The following is a 23,060-nucleotide window of genomic DNA, read 5'->3' as shown; positions in this document are numbered from 1 at the left end:
ACCGTTAGTTTTCAGCTTTCTCTATTGAGGTGTTTGACCGGACGAGCCGGAAACACAATCGCAGTAGTTCTCCCTTTACTACCCTAGCCAAACGGGCGAAACGTAAGGTAGTAACCACATGAGCTGGGCAACCCAACTATTGACCAAAGACATGATTCGGAGCCGATGCATATAATGCTATATTCGGGACGCCAAAGTGTACTACAAAAGTGTTTGAAGTTCTTTTTTGAAAAATATGTGTGGCTGGGTAGAGCCCCTAGCGATTTAAGTCGTGCCAAGGTGTATATTACAATCAGACGAAAAGAGGTTAGGAGATAAGCCAAGAACGAATAAGTTGGGCGAAAATTGTTTCCATTATAGTCTGATTGATACGTCAAGACATATTTTTATAGAGGATGCCATAGTCCTCGAGGCTATTTTACATGCCGAGAACAAGGGAAAGTTGTATACAGGTCCTAAAAAATGAAAAGGTGATCTTGAAGATCCTTTGGATACTCTGCCGCACATATGTGCTGCTTTTCGCCTTGATGTGTGATCCTTCGAGAGGATGGACGATCGAGTACACTTAAGGGGCCTGGAAAAGGCCCTTGGTACCATCAAAAAGTGATGTGGGTTGTAAAGAACCTGGAAAAATAAAAATAGGAAAAAGAAAGGAAGAGTATGAGGGTCCAGGTAGGATCGAGCCGTATTGTGGACTTTAATATGCCTCTTTCCTTGCCCATGGTATCTTTAGTGCGTAGTTATGTATGCGCGGTACATATGTCGCAATATAGTTGGGGCTGTGATAGAGGCTGAATTGCTAATCTAGATCTTGACAAGCCGGACTGTCATTCTGCATGGTAGACCGGACTCGTTTGACAGTGTCCGATGGCTTGACTGCCGATGTAGTATTCGGCTTGATAAGGCCACCATGTACTTCAGTTGCGAGGGCCGCAGTGTGCTCCTCAGTACGAAGGGAGCGCTCCATGTTTCCATTGACTATTATAATGCCGCGGGGTCCGGGCATTTTGAGCTTTAAGTAAGCATAATGCAGGGCCGCATTGAAGCGGGCGAAAGCGGTTCGTCCGAGTAGTGCACGATAGCCACTGCGAAAGGGGGCGCTGTCGAAGATCAAGTCTTCGCTGCGGAAATTGTCCTATGAACCGAAGACTACTTCCAGCGTGATGGACCCTATACAATAGGCCTCGACGTCGGGTATCACTCCTTTAAAGGTTGTTTTAGTGGGCTTGATCCTTGATGGATCAATACCCATTTTCGGACAGTGTCCTGATAAAGCAGGTTAAGGCTGCCGCCGCCGTCCATAAGGACTCGCGTGAGATGAAATCTGTTGATGATTGGATTGAGGACCAGTGTTGCCGAACCTCCGTGACGGATACTGGCCGGGTGGTCTCTGCGATCAAAGGTGATCGGGCAAGCCGACCATGGGTTGAATTTTGGGGCAACTGGCTCTATGTCGTAAACGTCCCTCAGTGCGTGCTTGCACTCCCGCTTGGGGATATGAGTGACATAGATCATGTTCACTGTTTTTACCTCAGGGGGAAATTTATTTTGCCCCCCTGTGTTTGATGAACGAGGCTCGTCATCATCCTCGCTAGGCATCTCTTTCCCCTTATTTTCGGTGTTTATTTTACAGGCATGTTTAAAGACCCAACAATTTCTATTGGTATTATTGACAAGCTTGTCCGGGGTGCCATTAATCTGGCAAGGCCAATCTAGTATTCGGTCCAGACTAGATGGACCATCTTTTCTACCTTTGAATGGATTCTTCCGCTGACCGGGTTTAGAACCGGTGAATTCGGCGTTGACCGCCGTATCTTCAGTATTGTCGTTATTGCTTCGACGCATATGTTTGTTGCACCGTGGCTTGCCATTGCCGTCTCTGACTTCGGAGGTGCCAGGGTTTCTGGTGCCGTTGCTTCTACGAGCTAGCCAGCTATCTTCTCCAGCACAAAAGCGGGTCATGAGTGTGGTGAGGGCTGCCATAGATGTTGGGGAACGTAGCAGAATTTAAAATTTTCTACGCATCACCAAGATCAATCTATGGAGTTATCTAGTAACGAGGGAAAGGGGAGTGCATCTACATACCCTTGTAGATCGCGCGCGGAAGCGTTCAAGAGAACGGGGTTGATGGAGTCGTACTCGTCGTGATCCAAATCACCGATGACCGAGTGCCGAACGAACGGCACCTCCACGTTCAACACACGTATGGTTGGGAAGACGTCTCCTCCTTCTTGATCCAGAAAGGGGGAAGGAGAGGTTGATGGAGATCCAGCAGCACGACGGCGTGGTGGTGGAAGCAACGGTGTTCTCGGCAGGGCTTCGCCAAGCTCAGCGAGAGGGAGAGGTGTCACGTGAGGGAGAGGGAGGTGCCAGGGGCTAGGGTGCTGCTGCCCTCCCTCCCCCACTATATATAGGGCCCCTAGGGGGGCGCCGGCCCTAGAGATTGGATCTCAAGGGGGGCGGCGGCCAAGGGGGGTGGCTTGCCCCCCAAGCCAAGTGGGGCGCCCCCCACCCCTAGGGTTTCCAACCCTAGGCGCAGGGGGAGGCCCAAGGGGGGCGCACCAGCCCACCAGGGGCTTGTTCCCTTCCCCACTTCAGCCCATGGGGCCCTCCGGGATAGGTGGCCCCACCCGGTGGACCCCTGGGACCCTTCCGGTGGTCCCGGTACAATACCGGTGACCCCCGAAACTTTCCCGATGGCCGAAACTGGACTTCCTATATATAATTCTTCACCTCCGGAGCATTCCGAAACTCCTCGTGACATCCGGGATCTCATCCGGGACTCCCAACAACTTTCGGGTTACCGCATACTAATATCTCTACAAACCTAGCGCCATCGAACCTTAAGTGTGTAGACCCTACGGGTTCGGGAGACACGCAGACATGACCGAGACGACTCTCCGGTCAATAACCAACAGCAGGATCTGGATACCCATGTTGGCTCCCACATGATCCTCGATGATCTCATCAGATGAACCACGATATCGTGGATTCAATCAATCCCGTATACAATTCCCTTTGTCAATCGGTACGTTACTCGCCCGAGACTCGATCATCGGTATCCCAATACCTCGTTCAGTCTCGTTGCCGGCAAGTCACTTTACTCGTACTGTAATACATGATCCCGTGATCAACCACTTGGTCACATTGAGCTCATTATGATGATGCATTACCGAGTGGGCCCAGAGATACCTCTCCGTCATACGGAGTGATAAATCCCAGTCTCGATTCGTGCCAACCCAACAGACTCTTTCGGAGATACCCGTAGTGCACCTTTATAGTCACCCAGTTACGTTGTGATGTTTGGCACACCCAAAGCACTCCTACTGTATCCGGGAGTTGCACAATCTCATGGTCTAAGGAAATGATACTTGACATTCGGAAAAGCTCTAGCAAACGAACTACACGATCTTTGAGCTATGCTTAGGATTGGGTCTTGTCCATCACATCATTCTCCTAATGATGTGATCCCGTTATCAATGACATCTAATGTCCATAGTCAGGAAACCATGACTATCTTTTGATCAACGAGCTAGTCAACTAGAGGCTCACTAGGGACATGTTGTGGTCTATGTATTCACACATGTATTACGATTTCCAGATAACACAATTATAGCATGAACAATAGACAATTATCATGAACAAGGAAATATAATAATAACCATTTTATTATTGCCTCTAGGGCATATTTCCAACAGTCTCCCACTTGCACTAGAGTCAATAATCTAGTTACACTGTGATGAATCAAACACCCATAGAGTTCTGGTGTTGATCATGTTTTTCTCTAGGGAGAGGTTTAGTCAACGGATCTGCTACATTCAGGTCCGTATGTACTTTACAAATATCTATGTCTCCATTTTGAACACTTTCACAAATGGAGTTGAAGCAACGCTTGATATGCCTGGTCTTCCTTTGAAACCTGGGCTCCTTGGCAAGGGCAATAGCTCCAGTGTTGTCACAGAAGAGAGTCATCGGGCCCGACACGTTGGGAATGACTCCTAGGTCGGTAATGAACTCCTTCACCCAGATTGCTTCTTGTGCTGCCTCCGAGGCTGCCATGTACTCCGCTTCACATGTAGATCCCGCCACAATGCTTTGCTTGCAACTGCACCAGCTTACTGCCCCACCATTCAAAATATACACGTATCCGGTTTGAGACTTAGAGTCATCCAGATCTATGTCGAAGCTAGCATCGACGTAACCCTTTACGACGAGCTATTCGTCACCTCCATAAACGAGAAACATATCCTTAGTCCTCTTCAGGTACTTCAGGATATTCTTGACCGCTGTCCAGTGTTCAATGCCGCGATTACTTTGGTACCTTCCTACCAAACTTACGCCAAGGTTTACATCAGGTCTGGTACACAACATAGCATACATGATAGACCCTATGGCCGAGGTGTTGGGGAACGTTGCAGAAAACAAAAAATTTCCTACGGTTTCAACAAGATCCATCTATGAGTTCATCTAGAAACAAGTGATCGGATTGCATCTACATACCTTTGTAGATCGCGAGCGGAAGCGTTCAAAGAACGGCGATGAGGGAGTTGTACTCGACGTGATCCAAATCACCGGAGATCCTAGCGCCGAACGGACGGCACCTCCGCGTTCAACACACGTACGGTCAGCATGACGTCTCCTCCTTCTTGATCCAGCAAGGGGGAAGGAGAGGTTGATGAAGATCCAGCAGCACGACGGCGTGGTGGTGGATGCAGCAGTCACCGCAGCAGGGCTTCGCCGTTCTCTACGCAGGAGGAGGAGGTCTTGGAGGGGAGAGGGAGGCGCCAGGGGCATGGGGTGCGGCTGCCCTCCCTCCCCCCTCTATATATAGGGTCCTCAGGGGGGCGCCGGCCCTGGAGATCCAATCTCCCAAGGGGGCGGCGGCCAAGGGGGGTGGAGTGCCCCGCAAGGCAAGTGGGGCACCCCCCACCCTAGGGTTCCCAACCCTAGGCGCAGGGGGAAGGCCCAAGGGGGGCGCACCAGGCCACTAGGGGCTTGTTCCCCTCCCACTTCAGCCCATGGGGCCCTCCGGGATAGGTGGACCCACCCGGTGGACCCCCGGACCCTTCCGGTGGTCCCGGTACAATACCGGTGACCCCGAAACTTGTCCCGATGGCCGAAATAGCACTTTCTATATATAATTCTTTACCTCCGGACCATTCCAGAACTCCTTGTGATGTCCGGGACTCCGAACAACTTTAGGGTTACTGCATATAGATATCTCTACAACCCTAGCATCACCGAACCTTAAGTGTGTAGACCCTACGGGTTCGGGAGACATGTAGACATGACCGAGATGGCTCTCCGGTCAATAACCAACAGCGGGATATGGATACCCATGTTGGCTCCCACATGCTCCTCGATGATCTCATCGGATGAACCACGATGTCGAGGATTCACGCAACCCCGTATACAATTCCCTTTGTCAATCAGTACGTTACTTGCCCGGGATTCGATCGTCGGTATCCCAATACCTCGTTCAATCTCGTTACCGGCAAGTCACTTTACTCGTACCGTAATGCATGATCCCGTGACCAGACACTTGGTCACTTCGAGCTCATTATGATGATGCATTACCGAGTGGGCCCAGAGATACCTCTCCGTCATACGGAGTGACAAATCCCAGTCTCGATCCGTGTCAACCCAACAGACACTTTCGGAGATACCCATAGTATACCTTTATAGTCACCCAGTTACGTTGTGACGTTTGGTACACCCAAAGCACCCTACGGTATCCGGGAGTTACACGATCTCATGGTCTATGGAAAAGATACTTGACATTGGAAAAAGCTCTAGCAAAACGAACTACACGATCTTGTGCTATGCTTAGGATTGGGTCTTGTCCATCACATCATTCTCCCAATGATGTGATCTCGTTATCAACGACATCCAATGCCCATAGTCAGGAAACCATGACTATCAGTTAATCAACGAGCTAGTCAACTAGAGGCGTACTAGGGACATATTGGTGTCTATGTATTCACACATGTATTACGATTTCCGGATAACACAATTATAGCATGAATAAAAGACAATTATCATGAACAAGGAAATATAATAATAATCCTTTTATTATTGCCTCTAGGGCATATTTCCAACAGTCTCCCACTTGCCCTAGAGTCAATAATCTAGTTACATTGTGATGAATCGAACACCCATAGAGTTCTGGTGTTGATCATGTTTTGCTCGCGGAAGAGGTTTAGTCAATGGATCTGCGACATTCAGATCCGTATGCACTTTACAAATTTCTATGTCTCCATCTTGAACATTTTCACGGATGGAGTTGAAGCGACGCTTGATGTGCCTGGTCTTCTTGTGAAACCTGGGCTCCTTGGCAAGTGCAATAGCTCCAGTGTTGTCACAGAAGAGTTTGATCGGCCCCGACGCATTGGGTATGACTCCTAGGTCGGTGATGAACTCCTTCACCCAAATTGCTTCATGTGCTGCCTCCGAGGCTGCCATGTAATCCGCTTCACATGTAGATCCCGCCACGACGCTCTGCTTGCAGCTGCACCAGCTCACTGCCCCACCATTCAACATATACATGTATCCGGTTTGTGACTTAGAGTCATCCAGATCTGTGTCGAAGCTAGCGTCGACGTAACCCTTTACGACGAGCTCTTCGTCACCTCCATAAACGAGAAACATGTCCTTAGTCCTTTTCAGGTACTTCAGGATATTCTTGACCGCTGTCCATTGTTCCTTGCCGGGATTACTTTGGTATCTTCCTACCAAACTTACGGCAAGGTTTACATCAGGTCTGGTACGCAGCATGGCATACATAATAGACCCTATGGCTGAGGCATAGGGGATGACACTCATCTCTTCTATATCTTCTGCCGTGGTCGGACATTGAGCTGAGCTCAATTTCATACCTTGCAACACAGGCAAGAACCCCTTCTTAGACTAATCCATATTGAACTTCTTCAATATCTTATCAAGGTATGTGCTTTGCGAAAGACCTATGAGGCGTCTTGATCTATCTCTATAGATCTATATAAGCAGCTTCTCCAAGGTCCTTCATTGAAAAACTCTTATTCAAGTAGGCCTTAATGCTGTCCAAAAGTTCTACATCATTTCCCATCAAAAGTATGTCATTTACATATAATATGAGAAATGCTACAGAGCTCCCACTCACTTTCTTGTAAACGCAGGCTTCTCCATAAGTCTGCATAAACCCAAACGCTTTGATCATCTCATCAAAGCGAATGTTCCAACTCCGAGATGCTTGCACCAGCCCATAAATGGATCGCTGGAGCTTGCATACCTTGTTAGCATTCTTAGGGTTGACAAAACCTTCCGGCTGCATCATATACAGTTCTTCCTTAAGATAACCATTAAGGAATGCCGTTTTGCCGTCCATTTGCCATATCTCATAGTCATAGTATGCGGCAATTGCTAACATGATTCGGACGGACTTCAGCTTCGCTACGGGAGAGAAAGTCTCATCGTAGTCAACCCCTTGAACTTGTCGATAACCCTTAGCGACAAGTCGAGCTTTATAGATGGTAACATTACCATCCGCGTCCGTCTTGTTCTTAAAGATCCATTTGTTTTCTATCGCTCGCCGATCATCGGGCAAGTCTGTCAAAGTCCACACTTTGTTTTCATACATGGATCCTATCTCGGATTGCATGGCTTCAAGCCATTTGTTGGAATCGGGGCCCGCCATCGCTTCTTCATAGTTCGAAGGTTCACCGTTGTCCAACAACATGATTTCTAAGACAGGGTTGCCGTACCACTCTGGTGCGGAACGTGTCCTTGTGGACCTACGAAGTTCAGTAGCAACTTGATCTGAAGTTTCATGATCATCATCATTAACTTCCTCTCTAGTCGGTGCAGGCACCTCAGGAACATTTTCTTGAGCTGCGCTACTTACCTGTTCAAGAGGTAATACTTCATCAAGTTCCACTTTCCTCCCACTTATTTCTTTCGAGAGAAACTCTTTCTCTAGAAAGGATCCATTCTTGGCAACAAAGATCTTGCCTTCGGATCTAAGGTAGGAGGTATACCCAATAGTTTCTTTAGGGTATCCTATGAAGACGCATTTTTCTGACTTGGGTTCGAGCTTTTCAGGTTGAAGTTTCTTGACATAAGCATCGCATCCCCAAACTTTTAGAAATGATAGCTTAGGCTTCTTCCCAAACCATAATTGATACGGTGTCGTCTCAACGGATTTCGACGGAGCCCTATTTAAAGTGAATGCAGCAATCTCTAAAGCATAGCCCCAAAATGACAGCGGTAAATCGGTAAGAGACATCATAGATCGCACCATATCCAATAGAGTGCGATTACAACGTTCGGACACACCATTACACTGAGGTGTTCCAGGCGGCGTGAGTTGTGAAACTATTCCACATTTTCTTAAGTGTGTACCAAATTCATGACTCATGTATTCTCCTCCACGATCTGATCGCAAAAACTTGATTTTTCTGTCACGTTGATTCTCAACCTCACTCTAAAATTCCTCGAACTTTTCAAAGGTTTCAGACTTGTGTTTCATTAAGTAGACATACCCATATCTACTCAATGTGTTTCATTAAGTAGACATACCCATATCTACTCAAGTCATCAGTGAGGGTGAGAACATAACGATAGCCACCACGAGACTCAACACTCATTGGACCGCACACATCAGTATGTATGATTTCCAATAGGTTGGTTGCTCGCTCCATTGTTCCTGAGAATGGAGTCTTGGTCATCTTACCCATGAGGCATGGTTCGCACGTGTCAAATGATTCGTAATCAAGAGACTCTAAAAGTCCATCTGCATGGAGCTTCTTCATGCGTTTGACACCTATGTGACCAAGGCGGCAGTGCCACAAGTATGTGGGACTATCATTATCAACCTTACATCTTTTGGTATTCACACTATGAATATGTGTAGCATTACGCTCGAGATTCATTAAGAACAAACCATTCACCATAGGAGCATGACCATAAAACATATCTCTCATATAAATAGAATAACCATTATTCTCGGATTTAAATGAGTAGCCATCTCGAATTAAACGAGATCCTGATACAATGTTCATGCTCAAAGCTGGTACTAAATAACAATTATTGAGGTTTAAAACTAATCCCGTGGGTAAATGTAGAGGTAGCGTGCCGACGGTGATCACATCGACCTTGGAACCATTCCCGACGCGCATCGTCACCTTGTCCTTCGCCAGTCTCCATTTATTCCGCAGCTCCTGCTTTGAGTTACAAATGTGAGCAACCGCACCGGTATCAAATACCCAGGATTTACTACGAATACTGGTAAGGTACACATCAATTACATGTATATCACATATACCTTTTGTGTTGCCGGCCTTCTTGTCCGCTAAGTATTTGGGGCAGTTCCGCTTCCAGTGACCACTTCCCTTGCAATAAAAGCACTTAGTCTCGAGCTTGGGTCCATTCTTTGGCTTCTTCCCGGCATCTTGCTTACCGGGCGCGGTGACTCCCTTGCCATCCTTCTTGAAGTTCTTTTTACCCTTGCCTTTCTTGAACTTGGTGGTTTTATTGACCATCAACACTTGATGTTCCTTTTTGACTTCTATCTCTGTTGATTTCAGCATTGAAAATACCTCAGGAATGGTCTTTTCCATCCCCTGCATATTGAAGTTCACCACAAAGCTCTTGTAGCTCGGTGGAAGCGACTGAATGATTCTGTCAATGACCGCGTCATTCGGGAGATTAACTCCCAGCTGAGTTAAGCGGTTATGTAATCCAGACATAGTGAGTATGTGCTCACTGACAGAACTATTTTCCTCCATCTTATAGCTGAAGAACTTGTCGGAGACTTCATATCTCTCGACCCGGGCATGAGCTTGAAAAACCATTTTCAGCTCTTCGAACATCTCATATGCTCCGTGTCTCTCAAAATGCTTTTGGAGCCCTGGTTCTAAGCTGTAAAGCATGCCGCACTGAACGAGGGAGTAGTCATCAGCACGTGTCTGCCAAGCGTTCATAACGTCTTGGTTCTGTGGGACAGGTGCGTCACCTAGCGGTGCTTCTAGGACATAATCTTTCTTTGCAGCTATGAGGATGATCCTCAGGTTCCAGACCCAGTCCGTATAATTGCTGCCATCGTCTTTCAGCTTGGTTTTCTCTAGGAACGCGTTGAAGTTGAGGACAACGTTGGCCATTTGATCTACAAGACATATTGTAAAGATTTTAGACTAAGTTCATGATGATTAAGTTCATCTAATCAAATTATATAATGACTCAGATAGACATCCCTCCAGTCATCTAAGTATAACATGATCCGAGTTAACTAGGCCATGTCCGATCATCACGTGAGATGGACTAGTCAACATCGATGAACATCTTCATGTTGATCGTATCTTCTATACGACTCATGATCGACCTTTCGGTCTTCTGTGTTCCGAGGCCATGTCTGTACATGCTAGGCTCGTCAAGTCAACCTAAGTGTTTGCATGTGTAAATCTGTCTTACACCCGTTGTATGTGAACATTGGAATCTATCACACCCGATCATCGCGTGGTGCTTCGAAACAACAAACTATCGCAACGGTGCACAGTTAGGGGAAACACTTTCTTGAAATTATTATGAGGGATCATCTTATTTACTACCGTCGTTCTAAGTAAACAAGATGCAAAAACATGATAAACATCACATGCAATCAAATAATAATAGTGACATGATATGGCCAATATCACGTAGCTCCTTTGATCTCCATCTTGGGGCTCCATGATCATCTTGTCACCGGCATGACACCATGATCTCCATCATCGTGTCTCCATGAAGTTGCTCGCCAACTATTACTTCTACTACTATGGCTAACACGTTTAGCAATAAAGTAAAGTAATTTACATGGCGTTTCTCAATGACACGCAGGTCATACAAAAAATAAAGACAACTCCTATGGCTCCTGCCGTTTGTCATACTCATCGACATGCAAGTCGTGATTCCTATAACAAGAACATGATCTCATACATCACATATATATCATTCATCATTCATCACAACTTTGGCCATATCACTTCACAAAGCACTTGCTGCAAAAACAAGTTAGACGTCCTCTAATTGTTGTTGCAAGTTTTACGTGGCTGCAATAGGGTTCTAGCAAGAACATTTTCTTACCTACGTAAAAGCCACAATGTGATTTGTCAACTTCTATTTACCCTTCATAAGGACCCTTTTCATCGAATCCGCTCCAACTAAAGTGGGAGAGACAGACACCCGCTAGCCACCTTATGCAACTAGTGCATGTCAGTCGGTGGAACCAGTCTCACGTAAGTGTACGTGTATGGTCAGTCCGGGCTTCATACCACAATACCGCTGAAGCAAAATAAGACTAGTAGCGGCAAGAAAGTTGACAACATCTATGCCCACAACAAATTGTGTTCTACTCGTGCAAAGAGAACTACGCATAAACCTGGCTCATGATGCCACTGTTGGGGAACGTTGCATAAAACAAAAATTTTCCTACGGTTTCACCAAGATCCATCTATGAGTTCATCTAGAAACGAGTGATCGGATTGCATCAACCTTTGTAGATCGCGAGCGGAAGCGTTCAAAGAACGGGGATGAAGGAGTCATACTCGACGTGATCCAAATCACCGGAGATCCTAGTGCCGAACGGACGACACCTCCGCGTTCAACACACGTACGGTCAGCGTGATGTCTCCTCCTTCTTGATCCAGCAAGGGGGAAGGAGAGGTTGATGAAGATCCAGTAGCACGATGGCGTGGTGGTGGATGCAGCAGTCACCGCAGCAGGGCTTCGCCGTTCTCTACGGAGGAGGAGGAGGAGGTCTTGGAGGGGAGAGGGAGGTGCCATGGGCATGGGGTGCGGCTGCCCTCCCTCCCCCCTCTATATATAGGGTCCCCAGGGGGGGCGCCGGCCCTGGAGATCCAATCTCCCAAGGGGGCGGCGGCCAAGGGGGGTGGAGTGCCCCCCAAGGCAAGTGGGGCGCCCCCCACCCTAGGGTTCCCAACCCTAGGGGCAGGGGGAAGGCCCAAGGGGGGGCGCACCAGCCCACTAGGGGCTGGTTCCCCTCCCACTTCAGCCCATGGGGCCCTCCAGGATAGGTGGCCCCACCCGGTGGACACCCGGGACCCTTCGGGTGGTCCCGGTACAATACGGGTGACCCTGAAACTTGTCCCGATGGCCGAAATAGCACTTCCTATATATAATTCTTTACCTCCGGACCATTCCGGAACTCCTCGTGACATCCGGGATCTCATCCAGGACTCCTAACAACTTTCGGGTTACTGCATATACATATCTCTACAACCCTAGCGTCACCGAACCTTAAGTGTGTAGACCCTACGGGTTCGAGAGACATGTAGACATGACCGAGATGGCTCTCTGGTCAATAACCAACAGCGGGATCTAGATACCCATGTTGGCTCCCACATGCTCCTCGATGATCTCATCGGATGAACCACGATGTCGAGGATTCACGCAACCCCGTATACAATTCCCTTTGTCAATCGGTACGTTACTTGCCCGAGATTCGATCGTCGGTATCCCAATACCTCGTTCAATCTTGTTACCGGCAACTCACTTTACTCGTACCGTAATGCATGATCCCGTGACCAGACACTTGGTCACTTTGAGCTCATTATGATGATGCATTACCTAGTGGGCCCAAAGATACCTCTCCGTCATACGGAGTGACAAATCCCAGTCTCGATCCGTGTCAACCCAACAGACACTTTCGAGATACTCGTAGTATACTTTTATAGTCACCCAGTTATGTTGTGACGTTTGGTACACCCAAAGCACCCCTACGGTATCCGGGAGTTACACGATCTCATGGTCTAAGGAAAAGATACTTGACATTGGAAAAAGCTCTAGCAAAACGAACTACACGATCTTGTGCTATGCTTAGGATTGGGTCTTGTCCATCACATCATTCTCCCAATGATGTGATCTCGTTATCAACGACATCCAATGCCCATAGTCAGGAAACCATGACTATCAGTTAATCAACGAGCTAGTCAACTAGAGGCTTACTAGGGACATATTGGTGTCTATGTATTCACACATGTATTACGATTTCCGGATAACACAATTATAGCATGAATAAAAGACAATTATCATGAACAAGGAAATATAATAATAATCCTTTTATTATTGCCTCTAGGGCATATTTCCAACACGAGGCATAGGGGACGACACTCATCTTTTCTCTATCTTCTACCGTGGTTGTGCATTGAGCCATGCTCAATCTCGTACCTTGCAAAACAAGCAAGAACCCCTTCTTTGACTGATCCATATTGAACTTCTTCAATATCTTGTCAAGGTACATACTCCGTGAAAGACCAATGAGGCGTCTCGATCTATCTCTATAGATCTTGATGCCTAATATGTAAGCAGCTTCTCCAAGATCCTTCATTGAAAAACACTTGTTCAAATAGGCCTTTATGCTTTCCAAGAATTCTATATCATTTCCCATCAACAGTATGTCATCCACATACAATATGAGAAATGCTACAGAGCTCCCACTCACTTTCTTGTAAATGCAGGCTTCTCCATAAGTCTGCGTAAACCCAAACGCTTTGATCATCTCATCAAAACGAATGTTCCAACTCCGAGATGCTTGCACCAGCCCATAGAATCGAGCATTGGAGCTTGCACACCTTGTCAGCATTCTTAGGATCGACAAAACCTTCCGGCTGCATCATATACAATTCTTCCTTAAGGAAACCATTAAGGAATGCTGTTTTGACGTCTATTTTCCATATCTCATAATCATAGAATGCGGCAATTGCTAACATGATTCGGACGGACTTCAGCTTCGCTACGGGTAGAAAGTCTCATCATAGTCAACCCCTTGAACTTGTCGATAACCCTTAGCGACAAGACGAGCTTTATAGATGGTTACATTACCATCCGCGTCTATCTTCTTCTTAAAGATCCATTTTTTTTCTATGGCTCGCCGATCATCGGGCAAGTCAGTCAAAGTCCATACTTCATTTTCATACATGGATCCTATCTTGGATTTCATGGCTTCCAGCCATTTGTCGGAATCTAGGCCCGCCATCGCTTCTTCATAGTTCGAAGGTTCACCATTGTCTAACAACATGATTTCTAGGACAGGGTTGCCGTACCACTCTGGTGCGGAACGTGCCCTTGTGGACCTACGAAGTTCAGTAGCAACTTGATCTGAAGTTTCATGATCATCATCATTAACTTCCTCTCTAGTCGGTGCAGGCACCTCAGGAACATTTTGTTGAGCTGTGCCACTCTCCGGTTCAAGAGGCAATACTTCATCAAGTTCTACTTTCCTCCCACTTACTTCTTTCGAGAGAAACTCTTTCTCTAGAAAGGATCCATTCTTGGCAACAAAGATCTTGCCTTCGGATCTGAGGTAGAAGGTATACCCAATAGTTTCTTTAGGATATCCTATGAAGACACATTTTTCCGATTTGGGTTCGAGATTTTCAGGTTGAAGTTTCTTGACATAAGCATCGCATCCGCAAACTTTTAGAAACGACAGCTTAGGTTTCTTCCCAAACAATAATTCATACGGTGTCGTCTCAACAGATTTCGACGGAGCCCTATTTAAAGTGAATGTGGCAGTCTCTAAAGCATAGCCCCAAAATGACAGCGGTAGATCGGTAAGAGACATCATAGATCGCACCATATCCAATAGAGTGCGATTACGACGTTCGGACACACCATTACGCTGAGGTGTTCCAGGCGGCGTGAGTTGTGAAACTATTCCATATTTCCTTAAGTGCGTGCCAAATTAGTGACTCAAGTATTCTCCCCCATGATCTGATCGCAAGAACTTGATTTTCCTGTCATGTTGATTCTCAACCTCACTCTAAAATTCCTTGAACTTTTCAAAGGTCTCAGACTTGTGTTTCATTAAGTAGACATACCCATATCTACTCAAGTCATCAGTGACGGTGAGAACATAACGATAGCCACCGTGAGCCTCAACACTCATTGGACCGCACACATCAGTATGTATGATTTCCAATAAGTTGGTTGCTCGCTCCATTGTTCCTGAGAATGGAGTCTTGGTCATTTTACCCATGAGGCATGGTTCGCATGTGTCAAATGATTCGTAATCAAGAGACTCCAAAAGTCCATCTGCATGGAGCTTCTTCATGCGTTTGACACCTATGTGACCAAGGCGACAGTGCCACAAGTATGTGGGACTATCATTATCAACCTTACATCTTTTGGTATTCACACTGATGAGGACATCAATACAATTGTTACACCCACAGCCCCTGCTGCTATACATACTGGACCAATTACTAGAGCTCGTGCACGCCAACTAAATTATCAGGTACTTTCGTTTCTTGGTAATGATTCTAATGTTCATGAGAATATGATGCTGCCTAAATTGGATACATTTGTTTTGCTTACAAATGAAGGGCCTAGCTTGGAGAAGGATGAACATTGGAGCAAGAACAAGCATGGAGATGATGGCATGCGCAAGGGGAACAAGAACGGAGTTACAAGTGATGATTTCAGGACTTTGAAGCCACCATAATGTGTGCATGAAGCCTTGGACGAAATATACAAGATGCCACTTCATAAATTTCGTCCTGAGGCTATTTTAGGTGCCGCGTCACCTTATTATTGGGCCAGGCCCATGTAATTTCGAAATACATAAGTATAGGCTATTTTTAGAGTCCGTATGTGTGGGGAAACAAGAGATAGGGTTGATTTCGGACCCCTCCACCAAGGGCCACGAAATTCCCCCCTCTTCCTCCATATATACAGCCCTTAGGGCATCGTTTAGACTTTGGGTTTTGTTTAGATTAAAAGTTCGCCATAGCTGCAACTTCGCGTACTTCGTTTGTGTTCAACGACCAGACAAAGGCGTCACAGAACCCCACCTTGATCAATAAAGCTTTCATCTTATATTCGCAATATCCAGATTGCAATCTCAGTTTCTTGCTTGTTCTTCGTTTGCTCGCAGGAAACAGACCCTCGTGGTCAGGTTGATCGTGCTCCGGCGTGGTCAATAACCTCTCGGAGTTGGTTTAGCGATTGCTAAGGCGCGACGTCCTCGCACATTCGTAGTCGGATCGTCAAAGTCGACTTCCACCAAAGCGAAATCCACCATCTCATCGAAAGACGGGACACCTTTGCCTCTATCAAGTGGTATCAGATTTCCAGGTTGCTCGGTGAGATTTTACAGTTTTTCGTAGTTTAGATCGAGTCTGTTCTTCATACCTACAGTCCACGAAAAAGCCACAAAAAAAATTAGGGTTAGTTCATCATATCCGAACCAATCTGAGCCTTTGCATAATCTTTTTAGGGTTTTGCTTTGTTGAATTTGCGGTTGCATCGTCGTGTCTAGTTGCTGGTCTTAGAGTCTAGTCTTTTAGAGTTTCGAGTTCTGGTCATAAGTTGTCACGCCGCCGCCGCACCATCATCATCGCCCCTGCCATCTACCACCACCGCTTATCCGCCACCGCTCCGAATCCGTATCCATATACCACCACCAATCCGTGACCATATACCACCACCGATCCATATCCATATACTACCACCGCTACCACCACCGCTGCCATATACCACCACCATATATCCACCACCAATCCGAGTTCCTTGCTTATTAGGTTTGTTTTCGAGATCCATCTAGATTCCGATTCGTGTTTCCTTGCCGGAGTAGGTTTCGGAAAAAAAAGAGTCGGGTAGCCACGCTCCGTTTAGGCCCAAAATTTTTCGAAAACGCATTTTTCGAAAAAATTTCTGGCTATCCTATTTTTAGGTGTTTTTGAGTGTTTTGAGACAGGTGCCATTATAGGAAGTTTTTTTTTGACCCGTTTCCAGTTTTTGGGTCCGGGCAGTCGAAAAAAAAAAATTGGTCGAAAAAATTTCGTGCCCATCCTGTCCGTTTGAGCTAGGAAGAGTTTTGAGACACTCGCCATTATAGTGATTTTTCGCAAAAAAAAAGCAGCGCAAAAAAAAAGAGCGCAAAAAAAAAGAGCGAAAAAAAAATTCAGAGTGTGCTTTTCCCTTGTTTACGTGCCGCGCCGTGATTTTGTTGGTGTTCTAGGCTCGCGTCTCTAGCACAGTCTAGCCTAGGACCAGCACAGTACCGTCGTTGAGCGTTTATTCAACTTTGCATCTCTGAATTGATTATTGCTGACCCTTTTTGCTACCATACTATAAGCCTTCCCAGCTCCACATACATCTACGTCGTGTGTTTGACTCTCCCTGGTAATCGCTCTATCCAAGCTTTGAGAGTTTTTGACTACAACGGTTGCCGATCACCGCCTGCTGCTGGGTAAGAACTGGTAAGAATTTGAGATTTGCTTGACGGATTTGTGATACACCACCACCACTTCTTAGTAGTCTGTAGGATCATATTCTTGTGTGTTTCTATTGCTGCTAACCATGCCAGGATCACAAGCCGACGAGATTGACTGGGAGAACTTATCGAACAAGGAGCTTCATGATAAGTTTCAGCAAATGATGACTGAACAGGTACAAGATGTGCTGAACAATTTTGAAGAGTCCATGGAGAAGATCACTGGCCTTGAGAAGACGTTCGAAACAAAGCTCGATAACAGATTTAATGAACTGCTTGCGCGTCTTCCACCACCGGCTGCACCTGTCGCACCTCTGCAACAACAACAACTACGCCCCCTTCAGAATCAGTATGGACGAGCACAGCGTGTTCCTATTGTGTCAGGACAAAATTCTGGTGCCGCTGTTACTGCTGTTGGTGCTTCTTTGGCTCCTGCTACTGCTCCTGCTGGTACCCAGGAGGATGATGAGTATGCGGGCGATTATGAGGATGAGGTTGATCAAAATCAGATCTACGAGCAGCCACCAGCACCACCACCAGCAGGTCGACCTCAGGTATATATTTGTAATGGTAGGCCTGCACCACCACCTCAGGTACGAGATGATGTCCATATTCCTAAACTGAAATTGAATATTCCACCATTTGAGGGTAGATATGTTCCTGATATATATCTTACTTGGGAGTTAGAAACTGAACAACGATTTACATGTTTACAATATCCTGAGGAGAGACGAGTTGCTGCTGTTGTTTGTGCTTTCACTAGTTTTGCATGTGTATGGTGGTCTGAACATTGTAGATTATATCCTATTCCAACTACTTGGGCTGCTTTGAAAACTGCTATGCGTACGCGTTGGGTTCCACCATATTATCAACGTGAATTGCTTCAAAAATTGCAGCGTTTAAGACAAGGGAAAAATTTTGTAGAAGAATATTATCAGGAATTACAAACTGGCATGATTCGATGTGGTATTGTTGAGGAGAATGAAGCTATGCTTGCACGTTTTCTAGGTGGATTAAATAGAGAGATTCAGACCATTCTAGACTATAAGGAGTATACTAATATCACTCGTTTATTCCATCTTGCTTGTAAAGCTGAACGTGAAGTGCAGGATCGACAAGCATTGGGGCGAACTAACTTTTCTGCAGGCCGACCTTCATCATGGACACCGCGTGCATCTTCTACTTCAACTGCACCAGCACCTCAATTAGGTGCCTCCTCCAGTCGTGATACAAGAAAACAGGCACAACCACCATTATCTGCCAAGAGCGCACCTGCCGGGCCTGCACAGAGTTCTTCTTCTTCCAGGGCATCAACAGGGCACACAAGTGATATTATTTGTCGTCGTTGTAAGGGAGGAGGTCATTATGCGAGAGAATGCAAATCTCCGCGTGTGATGATTGCTACCGCGGATGGTGGATATGAGTCCGCTAGTGACTATGATGAGGAGACATTGGCTCTTATTACACGTGAAGAACATGGTGGAGATGATTCTGATCATGAGACGCAATACATGGCTCCTGAAGACGCTGACAGGTATGAATGTTTAGTTTCTCAACGTGTTTTGAGTGTGCAGGTCACACAAGCTGAGCAAAATCAGAGGCACAATTTGTTCCATACCAAGGGAGTTGTGAAGGAACGTTCTGTGCGCGTCATAATAGACGGAGGGAGCTGCAACAACTTGGCTAGCATGGAGATGGTGGAGAAGCTTTCTCTCACCACAAGACCACATCCACATCCTTACTACATCCAATGGTTCAACAACAGCGGCAAGGTTAAGGTAACACGTACTGTTCGTGTGCATTTTAGTATCTCTACATATGCTGATTATGTTGATTGTGATGTGGTACCTATGCAAGCATGTTCCTTATTACTTGGTAGACCATGGCAATTTGATAAAAATTCGGTACACCATGGTAGAAACAATCACTATACTCTTGTTCATAAGGATAAAAATATTACTTTGCTTCCTATGACTCCTGATTCCATTTTGAAAGATGATATTAATAGAGCTAATAAAGCAAAACAGGAGAAGAATAAGAGTGAAAATCAGATTGTGGCAATAGAATTTGAGCAACAAATGAAGCCTAATAATAAACCATCTAGTGTTGCTTCTGAAATTAAATTGAAAAGTGCATGTTTATTTGCCACCAAATCTGATATTGATGAGCTAGATTTCAGCAAATCTGTTTGCTATGCTTTTGTGTGCAAAGAGGCATTATTTTCATTCGAGGACGTGCCTTCCTCTTTGCCTCCTGCTGTCACTAACATTTTGCAGGAGTTCGCTGACGTCTTTCCACAAGACGTGCCACCGGGATTACCGCCTATTCGAGGGATTGAGCATCAGATTGATTTAATTCCCGGTGCTTCACTGCCAAACCATGCACCATACCGTACCAATCCAGAGGAGACGAAGGAGATTATGCGTCAAGTACAAGAGCTTCTCGACAAAGGTTATATACGCGAATCCCTTAGTCCTTGTGCTGTTCCTATTATTCTAGTGCCGAAAAAGGATGGTACATCACGTATGTGTGTTGATTGTAGAGGCATTAATAATATTACTATTCGTTATCGTCATCCTATTCCTAGGCTAGATGATATGCTTGATGAATTGAGTGGCTCTACAATATTCTCCAAAGTTGATTTGCGTAGTGGCTACCATCAAATTCGTATGAAATTGGGAGATGAATGGAAAACAGCATTTAAAACTAAGTTTGGATTATATGAGTGGTTAGTCATGCCTTTTGGGTTAACTAATGCACCTAGTACTTTCATGAGATTAATGAACGAAGTTTTACGTGCTTTCATTGGACGATTTGTGGTAGTTTACTTTGATGACATATTGATTTATAGCAGATCTTTGGAAGAACATTTGGAACATTTACGTGTTGTTTTTATTGCTCTACGTGATGCACGTTTGTTTGGTAACCTTGGGAAGTGCACCTTTTGCACCGACCGAGTATCTTTTCTTGGCTATGTTGTTACTCCACAGGGAATTGAAGTTGATAAAGCCAAGATTGAAGCTATTGAGAGTTGGCCGCAGCCCAAAACGGTCACACAAGTGAGGAGTTTTCTTGGCCTCGCTGGATTCTATAGGCGTTTTGTGAGAGATTTCAGCACCATTGCTGCACCTCTCAATGAGCTTACAAAGAAAGATGTGCCTTTTCTTTGGGGTACCGCACAGGAAGAAGCCTTCACGGTATTGAAAGATAAGTTGACACATGCTCCTTTACTCCAACTTCCTGATTTTAATAAGACTTTTGAGCTTGAATGTGATGCTAGTGGAATTGGATTAGGAGGTGTGTTATTACAAGATGGCAAACCTGTTGCATACTTTTCTGAAAAATTGAGTGGGCCTAGTCTGAATTATTCTACTTATGATAAAGAATTATATGCTCTTGTTCGGACTTTAGAAACATGGCAACATTATTTATGGCCCAAAGAATTTGTTATACATTCTGATCATGAATCTTTGAAACATATTAAAAGTCAAGCTAAACTGAATCGTAGACATGCTAAATGGGTTGAATTCATTGAGACTTTCCCTTATGTCATTAAACACAAGAAGGGAAAAGAAAATGTTATTGCTGATGCATTGTCTCGTCGCTATACTATGCTTTCACAACTTGACTTCAAAATATTTGGTTTGGAGACCATCAAAGATCAATATGTGCATGATGCTGATTTTAAAGATGTAATGCAGAATTGTAAAGAAGGAAGAAGGTGGAACAAGTTTGTTGTTAACGATGGATTTGTGTTTCGTGCTAACAAGCTATGCATTCCAGCTAGCTCCGTTCGTCTTTTGTTGTTGCAGGAGGCGCATGGAGGAGGATTAATGGGACACTTTGGCGTGAAGAAGACGGAGGATGTACTTGCTACACATTTCTTTTGGCCAAAGATGAGACGGGATGTTGAGCGTTTTATTGCTCGCTGCACTACATGTCAAAAAGCTAAGTCACGACTCAATCCTCATGGTTTATATATGCCTTTGCCTGTACCTACTGTTCCTTGGGAGGATATATCTATGGACTTTGTTTTAGGTTTACCTCGAACAAAGAAGGGGAGGGATAGCATATTTGTTGTCGTGGATAGATTCTCGAAAATGGCACACTTTATACCATGTCATAAAAGTGATGATGTTGTTAATGTTGCTGATTTGTTCTTTCGTGAAATTATTCGCTTGCATGGTGTGCCAAATACTATTGTTTCAGATCGTGATACTAAATTTCTTAGCCACTTTTGGAGATGTTTATGGGCTAAGTTGGGGACTAAACTGCTTTTTAGTACTAGTTGTCACCCCCAAACTGATGGACAAACTGAAGTAGTCAATAGAACGTTGTCTACTATGCTTAGGGCTGTTTTGAAGAATAATAAGAAAATGTGGGAGGAATGCTTGCCTCATATTGAATTTGCTTATAATCGTTCATTGCATTCTACTACTAAGATGTGCCCTTTTGAAGTTGTGTATGGTTTCCTACCTCGTGCACCTATTGATTTGTTGCCTCTTCCATCTTCGGAGAAGGTTAATTTTGATGCTAAACAACGTGCTGAATTGATTTTAAAAATGCATGAGTTAACTAAGGAAAACATTGAGCGCATGAATGCTAAATATAAACTTGCTGGAGATAAGGGTAGAAAACATGTTGTGTTTGCACCTGGAGATCTTGTTTGGTTACATTTGCGTAAGGATAGATTTCCTGATTTGCGCAAATCAAAGTTAATGCCACGTGCTGATGGTCCCTTTAAGGTGTTAGAGAAAATAAATGATAATGCATATAAACTTGAGCTGCCTGCAGATTTTGGGGTTAGTCCCACTTTTAACATTGCAGATTTGAAGCCTTATTTGGGTGAGGAAGATGAACTTCCGTCGAGGACGACTTCATTTCAAGAAGGGGAGGATGATGAGGACATCAATACAATTGTTACACCCACAGCCCCTGCTGCTATACATACTGGACCAATTACTAGAGCTCGTGCACGCCAACTAAATTATCAGGTACTTTCGTTTCTTGGTAATGATTCTAATGTTCATGAGAATATGATGCTGCCTAAATTGGATACATTTGTTTTGCTTACAAATGAAGGGCCTAGCTTGGAGAAGGATGAACATTGGAGCAAGAACAAGCATGGAGATGATGGCATGCACAAGGGGAACAAGAACGGAGTTACAAGTGATGATTTCAGGACTTTGAAGCCACCATAATGTGTGCATGAAGCCTTGGACGAAATATACAAGATGCCACTTCATAAATTTCGTCCTGAGGCTATTTTAGGTGCCGCGTCACCTTATTATTGGGCCAGGCCCATGTAATTTCGAAATACATAAGTATAGGCTATTTTTAGAGTCCGTATGTGTGGGGAAACAAGAGATAGGGTTGATTTCGGACCCCTCCACCAAGGGCCACGAAATTCCCCCCTCTTCCTCCATATATACAGCCCTTAGGGCATCGTTTAGACTTTGGGTTTTGTTTAGATTAAAAGTTCGCCATAGCTGCAACTTCGCGTACTTCGTTTGTGTTCAACGACCAGACAAAGGCGTCACAGAACCCCACCTTGATCAATAAAGCTTTCATCTTATATTCGCAATATCCAGATTGCAATCTCAGTTTCTTGCTTGTTCTTCGTTTGCTCGCAGGAAACAGACCCTCGTGGTCAGGTTGATCGTGCTCCGGCGTGGTCAATAACCTCTCGGAGTTGGTTTAGCGATTGCTAAGGCGCGACGTCCTCGCACGTTCGTAGTCGGATCGTCAAAGTCGACTTCCACCAAAGCGAAATCCACCATCTCATCGAAAGACGGGACACCTTTGCCTCTATCACACA

This window comes from Triticum aestivum, chromosome 3A (genome assembly GCF_018294505.1).
Source record: "Triticum aestivum cultivar Chinese Spring chromosome 3A, IWGSC CS RefSeq v2.1, whole genome shotgun sequence".
NCBI lineage: Eukaryota > Viridiplantae > Streptophyta > Magnoliopsida > Poales > Poaceae > Triticum > Triticum aestivum.
Note: the sequence above shows the minus strand (reverse complement) of the source record.